The sequence below is a fragment of the Hemicordylus capensis genome, chromosome 4 (assembly GCF_027244095.1).
Source record: "Hemicordylus capensis ecotype Gifberg chromosome 4, rHemCap1.1.pri, whole genome shotgun sequence".
NCBI classification, from domain to species: Eukaryota; Metazoa; Chordata; class Lepidosauria; order Squamata; family Cordylidae; genus Hemicordylus; species Hemicordylus capensis.
Window position 1 is genome coordinate 22,873,723 of NC_069660.1, and position 8,797 is coordinate 22,882,519.

The window sequence follows — 8,797 nt, forward strand, 5'->3', positions numbered from 1 at the left end:
TGGTAGCTTTTGCCATCAACAAAAGAGGCACATGAGAGGAGGCAGCAGAATTTGGTGTCCTGTTTCAGGTGAACTGAAGTCACCACTGACTCCCATATTCCTCATTTTTAAAATATCTGGGTTTGGACTACTTAAGTTTTAGAACGTTCTTCGTCCTAAGCCCTGGAAGTTTCAAAGAGAGCATTAAAAGTTTGCTTTTCTCTGTTTACACATAGACAATATATCTCTTTTGTGCTGCCTCTCTTGCTATCATGCAAAACATCCAAATTATAAAAATATGGGCTGTGAAGCTTACCAGAAAGAGTTCCATTCCTTGGGAGTTCAGGGTGGGGGGTTGCTTTTCATGTCTCCCAGAACATTCTGGTGTATTTGTAAACAAAATGGACAAGCTGTCTTGAAGATTGGTACAATATGCTTGGAGTGATGTGGTTTGGATTTAAGTTTTTATGGGTCGGCCTCGTGTTTGTCAGACAAGCCATGTAAAGAATGTGCCATAGTGTGGCCTGCAAGCAAAAAGGTCCCAGGATCTCAATTCACAGAAGCTGGCCATCCATGGAAATTTTAAAAATGACATGCTTGCGGACAAGAGCTTTCATAATAAGAGCACATGATGGGACAGAGCTGCAAAGGGTGAAATGGCCAAGCTGGAGAGGGAAGAATAGTTGGTCAAGTGAAGTGAGGCCTTTGGTATAATTTGCCTGTTTGACTCTGCTGTATCGGTTAGTTTGTAACACACTGAGGCTATTCACACGCACATGCAAAACCGGGCTAGGGGGGCCCAGCCCAGTTTTGCACACATGTGTGAACTGCCGAAATCAGGCCCGATCCTGGTGGCAAACCCACATAAGTAGCCTCCCTTCCAAATGAGGTTAAGGGAGTGAAGTGAGCACTCCCTTAACCTCATTTATTTGATCGTGTGGCTGCCACAGCTGCTTGCAGCCACAGCTGCCACACTCAGGGAGGAGGATCACAATAATGCACCACACACTCACAGAGTGTATTATTGGAGCTCCAGGGGGGTGCAGCAAGACGTGGTAGCACTTCCCTGCACCCCGACCCCCAGAGCTGTAGGGAGCAGCCGCTGGTTGTCTGGGTGGTCATCTGGGCTGGTTTTGATCTGCGGGGAGGGTAAATGTAACCCACTCTCCGCTATCTCTCATTGAGATATTAGAAAGAAATTTTGTACTGATGCCCAGGGCAGAATTCTATGTTCCAAGTCTGAACCTCTCACAACATTTTTGGAAAAAAGGAAAGAAATTGGAAAATGCATTGGCTGACATAGTGTGCAATGTTCTATATGTGCATTGCAACCTAGCATTCACACAATTGCACAAGAGCACTCTTGCACAGGTGTAGGAATTGTGCAAATGGAGTTGGGTGACAGGGCAGCCATTGAAAATAATGGCGGACCCATCATGCAACTGTATTTGTGCAATTCCTGCACGTGTGCAAGAGCACTCTTGCACAATTGCTTGAATGCTACATTACAATATGCATGGAATGTTGTGCAGCATGTCAACCAGTGTAATATGACTCTTCTTGCCTTGAAGCCTGATATATTGAAGAAAAACTGGTGTGCATTATGGACACAATTGTACATTTCAATTTGTGCATTTCAATCAGCTTGCCACCCACACACGTTTTCAAGGGGGGGTACGGAGACTGCAATATCAGGTGACAACCTGCATGTATGAATAAGCCAAACAGTCATGTTTTTCCAGGGAGTCAGTATAAACATTCAGTTGCAGGAAGTGGAAGAGATGGCAGAGGTGGGGAATGGGGTTGTGGGGCACTTCCAAAACTGACACTCCCCCAAATTCAGGCAGTGCGGCAGCTCACTCCATCTGGTAGCTCACTCCATCTGGTAGGACCAACCCTGTGTGCATAAAACATTTCGAGGTCAAAACATTTCGAAATCAAAAACTGTGTTCTACCTGGGTTTAGGAGGTGTGTGTGCTCCCAGTTTTTGGTTGTGTGGAAGCAAGGTAGGAGGAGAACCTGGGTAGAAGTGAATGTGTGAAAGCAAGGTAGGTGGAAAACCTGGTTAGAAGTGATTGTGTAAGCAAGGTAGGCAGAAAACCTAGTTAGAAGCGATTGTATGTAAGCAAGGTAGGCAGAAAACCTGGGTAGCGTTTCCTCCTTCCATGCTTCCACACAACCAAAAACTGGGAGCACACACAGCTCCCAAACCCGGGTAGAACACAGTTTTAGATTGTGTGAATGACCTCCTTGTATATTTACTCACACACACATACAGAAACCCTGGGACAAGGGTGTAGATCCCTCCGTAAGCATTTGAGGAGCTTCCCACTCATTTTACTCAACTCCTCCACCCTGCAAATTCTAATAACCCAGGTGCTGAGCTTACAGTTACAAACAGAGTTGCAGCGGTTGGTTAATAAGAAATCTACTTCGTCTTAACTTTCTCAATTTTAGATATAATTGTTTTTTTTTTTTTTTATCTAATGTACTGTTTATATTGTGCTGGTCGGTGACCATAACAATAAAGACTATATACTATGGACTAATAACCCAGGTGTTTTCAACTTGGGTCTCCAGATGCTGTTGGGAGTAGAGTGCCCACCCCTTTTGGTCATTGTGTCTGGGGATGATGGGAGTTGTAGTCCAACAACGCCTGGGGACCCAAGTCTTAGAACCCTTGTAATCTCCAAAACGTATTTTTCTCCTCTCCAAAAGTATCTTTCCTCTCCCTCCAAAAAAAAAAAAAAAAAAAAATTAATTGAGGAGTTGTTCCTCAAACTTTCCTTTGTCTGCTCGCATGCTCTCAGAAATAAAACCAGGGCGTTTTTTTGCTTTCTGGAGATAGTCAGGCTTAGACTTTAGAGTCTCCAGGGCAAGAGAACTGCCCGGTTGTGCGATATATATACCACATTATGCAGTGATTATAAGAATGAGTTTGAGAAGGATGGTAACAAAAACAACAAACCCTGTGCCCATTAAGTAGTGTTATGTAAATAGGATTTCTTATTTTGAATTATTAGGATATTTCCTCTTCCCCTATTATTTACTATTTTTTAATGAAGACAGAGAACAAAGATGAAGTCTCCTAAGCATGGAATTAGACATTGCTGTGATGTAATCCATATCATAAGCACAGCCATGCACATAAGGCAGTGGAAGCGACCTCTGGAATGCTGACGCACGTCGACATGAAGCACTAGTTAAGTCCCACTAGACACTCAGCTGGCTTTGCTTGGGTACATGCTGAAATAAATGGAAACATGCTTATTTCCTCTCCCAGAGGGCAATTACCGCAGTGTCTGGCTTGCTGCATTAATAAAAAGCAAGCTTACATTTTCTGTTCAGCTAATTTAAAATATTGTACTGTAGTCTGATCAAAGTGTCTTCCTCTCTCTCTCTGCAGGAAGGGGGGAAAAACATTAAGAGGGACAGAAACTGCTCTTTAGTCTTTCCATGATGCTCAGTTTCTTTGTGGGGAACTGCCCCAATTTCTTACACTGATGAAAGTGTTAGTACATCAAACAAGACTTGTTTGTTGTTGTTTTTTACATATTGGAAGGGGAAAATACATACATAAAAATTAGAATTCGGAAAGGCGGGGGGGGGGGGGTGTCCGCCTCTGCCCCAATCTACTGTGTAAACATTAAAGCTACACTGGATTAAAGACACCTTCATGGATTAATCATGAGCTGGTTTGAACAATGCCACCCCAGCCCACCAGTGGTGGCAACAGGGGGGAGGAACTGAGGGGGGGGCACATAAGGGGCAAAGTGCCCCACATGTTAGACTTCTGGAACAAAAATGGGGGGCAGTTACTGTTCTTTCCCCCCTCCCACCAACCTTCTGGGGCCATCCTTCTGGCGCACATGATTAAAAGGGGGGGCATGCTGAATGTGTGTCTGTCATGGAAACTTCCATTTATTTATTTATTACATTTCTATCCCACTCTTCCTCCAAAGAGCCCAAAGGGCCATGTTTGTCCTCACAACAACCCTGTGAGGTAGGTTAGGCCGAGAGATGTGTGACTGGCCCCGTGTCACCCAGTGAGTTTCATGCCTGAGAGGGGATTTGAACTCAGGTCTCCCCGGTTCTAGGCCAGCACTCTAACCACTACACCACACTGCCTTCATGCTGTCCCCACATTTTCCTGGTACTTTCTTTTATTTCAGGTGAAGGCAGCCGTGGCTTCCCAGCTGTGGATGAACTGCAACTTAGTACTGAGAGAGCTACACTGGCTGCCGATAAGTTTCCGGGCAAATACAAGGTGCTGGTTATAACCTTTAAAGCCCTAAACAGCTTAGGCCCTGGGTATTTAAGAGAACGTCTGCTTTGCTATGAGCCCCATTGCCCACTGAGATCAATGGGAGATCATCAGCGGTTGCCACCAGCTTGTCTGGTGGCTATTCAGGATTAGGCCTCCTCCATTGCTGCCCTGAGGCTCTGGAAGGCTCTCCCTGCCAAAATAAGAGCCTCCTCATAAGAACAGCCCTGCTGGATCAGGCCCAAGGCCTATCGAGTCTAACATCCTGTTTCACACAGTGGCCCACCAGCTGCCTCCAGGGAGCCCATCTCTGACAACTTTTTAAAAGTCAGTCAAGACACATTTGTTCACCCAGGCTTTTAATAGATACTCTTTTGATAGTACTTAACATTTTTTTAACATCTTAAATTATTGTTGTTTTAGCCTTTTGATTTTGTTGTAATTTGTATTTTATTGTGAGCCGCCCAGAGACATAGGTTTTGGTAAGGTAAAGTGTGCCGTCAAGTCTATTCTGACTCCTGGTGCCCACAGAGCCCTGTGGTTTTCTTTTGGTAGAATACAGGAGGGGTATACCATTGCCTCCTCCCACACAGTATGAGATGATGCCTTTCAGCATCTTCCTACATCACTGCTGCCCGATAAAGTACCAGCGGGGATTCGAACTGGCAACTCTGCTTGTTAGTCAAGCATTTCCCCACTGCACCACTTAAGGTGGTGTAGGGCGGGATGCCTATTTAATTAATTAATGCACTCCCATCCTCCCCACCCACAATCTATCCTGGCTGGGGATGATAAGGAGTTGTAGTTCAAAAACAGCTGGACAGCCAGGATTGCCCACTCCTGCTTTTTCACATAGAGAAGCCGTTTGTCTGAACAACAGCTCTATAAGTGCTCCAACTACAAGGAGTGCATGTAGATTTGCCAATGAAGCCACCCCCACCCCCACGCACTGGGAGGGCGTTGGGATGTCACAAAAGATGTCATGACAGACACACACTTGGCACATCCTCTTTTCAATCTCATGGATCAGGGACATCTCATCCAAACCAGCCCCACAAGTTTGAATTAAAATTTGTGTGTGTGTGTGTGTGTGTGTCAGGCTTATGCAAGCATGGAAACTAGTGTTGGCGCTAGAATTCAACATCTTTTAAAAAAATCTTAATCATAAAAGTTTTAAGGTTAGTTTTTGTTACACCCCTCCTGCAACAGCTTCTCTGGTTACCGGTTTGCTTCCAGGCTACATTCAAAGTGCTGGTTTTGACCTTTAAAGTCTTGCACGGCTTGGGCCCAGGGTCTCTGTTGGACCGCATCTGCTCGTACAAAACTGTCAGGGCCCTCCATCCAACATCTCAGGCCCTGCTCATGGCCCCACCACCACTAAGAGAGATGTCTTACTAGACTAGAGGATTAGACACTAGAGACAGGGCCTTTTTGATTGTGGCCCCTCAACTTTGGAGCACCTTCCTGGGAGAGCCCCACCATGCTCACTCACTCCCCACCCCCAGGGTCTTTAAGAAATGGCTGAAGACCTCTCATTTTAACACTTTAGCTGCAACTATATCTGATGGATTTTAACTTTTAATATTGTAACTTGTACCTTTAACATTTTAGCGGGGACTTGCTTTTAGCTAGTTTCTGTTTTATTAATTTTATATGGTTTTTTATGGTGTATTATTTTTACTGATTTTGCTAGCCACCCTGATCAGTAGTGTGCTGGAGGAGTGGAGTACAAATATCTATCTATCTATCAAATTTGTGAAGTAAAGTAAAGTGTGCCGTCAAGTTGATCTCTACTCCTGGTGTCCACAGAGCCCTGTGGTTTTCTTTGGTAGAATACAGGAGGGGTTTACCATTGCCTCCTCCCGCATAGTATGAGAGGATGCCTTTCAGCATCGGCCTATATTGCTGCTGCCCGATATAGTAATTTGTAGACCACCCCAAACTTCCATCCAGTGTTCCCTCTAAGGTGTGCACATGTGCGCACGCTCACACTTTCTTTGATGTCTGCTCAGTTAATTTTAGATCCTGCTCAGGTTGAATCAGGAAGGTCCCACTCCGAATGCATGTGTGCGCACACTGCCTTGATCCTGCCACCCAGAACAAAACTCATTCCGCACGCAGATGAAAAAAATTAGAGAGAACTCTGCTTCCATCTCTGGGAGGTTTACAACAACATAAAAGATTAAAAATAAAAGCCTTAAAACAGTTTAAAACCCAAGTCAAATTTCCATCCCTCATAGCTACTATAAACAATAGGGGTGCCTGATGAAACCTCTTACAGAGACCAGATGCTCAGCAGGAATACCAGAGACCAGGATGCCTGCAATCAGTGTTCTGCATTGCTCCTTGTCCATTCTGTAATTGACTATATTAGGCAAAACTGACCTGCATAAATTTCTACAGGTTGCAAAATCCACCATCTCCCAATGCAGACTTTTCTTTTTTTTTTTTGCCTTTGTGGCACAGTTTTTTATTTTTCAGTGAAGTATAGTTAGCCCTTCATGCTAACTCTATGCTGCATATTTGAGCACATGAAATGCTTGCATGGAGTCAAGCTATTGACCCATCTAGCCCAGTGTTCCCTATGATTGGCCATGGCTCTCCAAGGACTTATTGCCTGACATTAGTCAAAGTGGAAAATATTAGACTAGATTGGGAGTCTCAAACTGCAATCCTTTAGCCGTTGTCAGACTACAATTCCCACCATCCCTAGTTACGATAGCCAGCAGGCAGGAATGATGGGAATTGTAGGCCAACATGTGCAGGAGGGCCATAGCTTGAGACCCCTGGGCTAGATGGACCAATGGTTTCACTCAGTTATGAGGCAACTTAATAAATACATTCATGAAGCAAGGGTAGCTGGGAGGAGCGCCAGGGTTGCAGGCAATGGCAGCCATCGAAGGAGCAGGTATGGACCTAGGAATATAGGAAGCTGCCATATACCGAGTCAGACCATTGGTCTATCTAGCTCAGTATTGTCTTCACAGACTGGCAGCGGCTTCTCCAAGGTTGCAGGCAGGAATCTCTCTCAGCCCTATCTTGGAGATGCCGCCAGAGAGGGAACTTGGAACCACCTGCTCTTCCCAGAGTGGCAACTCCATCCCCTGAGGGGAAGATCTTCCAGTGCTCACACTTCTAGTCTCCCATTCAGATGCAACCAGGGCAGACCCTGCTTAGCTAAGGGGACAAGTCATGCTTGCTACCACAAGACCAGTTCTCCTCTCTGCTCTCCTTTAAAGGGGCTGTGTAAGCCCTCATTTTTAAAGGGATGTGCCCGAGATTCAGATGCCCAAATCGTGTTCCAGCACATCCCTAATCAGAATACCTTCCTGGGGGGCTCTTGCAGTTCCTCTTTGCCGTAGATGGTCACTGATAAAAGCCCAGCCTCCTAAGGCGACGGGACTGTAGCTCAGTGGTAAAGCATATGTTTTGCATGCAAAGGATCCCAACTTCAGTGTCTGCACATGAAACTAAGAAAGAGGCAGGCAATGGTAAATCCCTCCTGTATTCTACCAAAGAAAACCACAGGGCTTTGTGGTCGCCAGGAATCAACACCGACTCGACAGCACACTTTACCTTTCATGGCTCCCCCTGCCCGTTTTTCTTCCATTAGCGTGGAAGACCCATTCTCCTATTACACCTGAAATTCTGATTGCTTTTATCATGTTCAATCATCTGCAAAAGCAGTGGAGGGAAAGGGACCGTAGCTTTCATTTTGCATACAGAAACATGCCAGGTTCAGTGCCCGGCTTCTTCAGATAGGCCTCTCCCTCACCTCTCTCTGAAACCCTAGAGAGACCTGCCAATCAGCACAGATAGCAGGCCAGTGTCTATGAAGGCAGCTTCATAGACCTGTAGTCATGCATGCATCACTATTCTAGGGATTCTTCTCAAATAGAAGGCAATCAGCTCTAAGCAATGACTCATACAGAGATCCTCCATGCACCCTCCTTCCAAGGTTCCCGTTCTGCCATGGCTCAGGATAATTCATTTGCCTCTGACACAAAACTGCGAAAAGCAGTGTGGTCCAATGGTCAGAGCCTTAGATTGGGATCAAGGAGATACAGGTTCAAACCCTCTCATAGCCATGAAGCTTGGGCCAGTCACCATCTCTTGACCTAGCCTACCTCACAGGTTTGTTGTGAGATGTGCACAGGTCAGAGCTCCTTGGGGGACAGGTTGAGTGGGGATTCAACACTCCCAACAGACATACATTCTTATGCATATTATGTAGCATCTGATTTGTGATATTGTGTGGTGTTGTTTTTAAGTAGACATATAATAAAATTCCCCTTCCCCAGAAGGGGAATTTATCCTGCAGAAACGCAACAGGCAGCCTCCTCGGGACAGGGTGCGATTTGAGCTCACAGAAATCTTGTGTCAATTGATTTATCTTACTGCACAGTTTGGAAGCTGTGAGCACACCCCAACACACACACACACACACACACACACACACACAGTCCAGAAATGCGAGGCATCCCCAGATTCACTTTACACACTTCATATGATTAGGCAAAATATGTAAGAACTGTCTTCAAGGAAGCCCTGGGG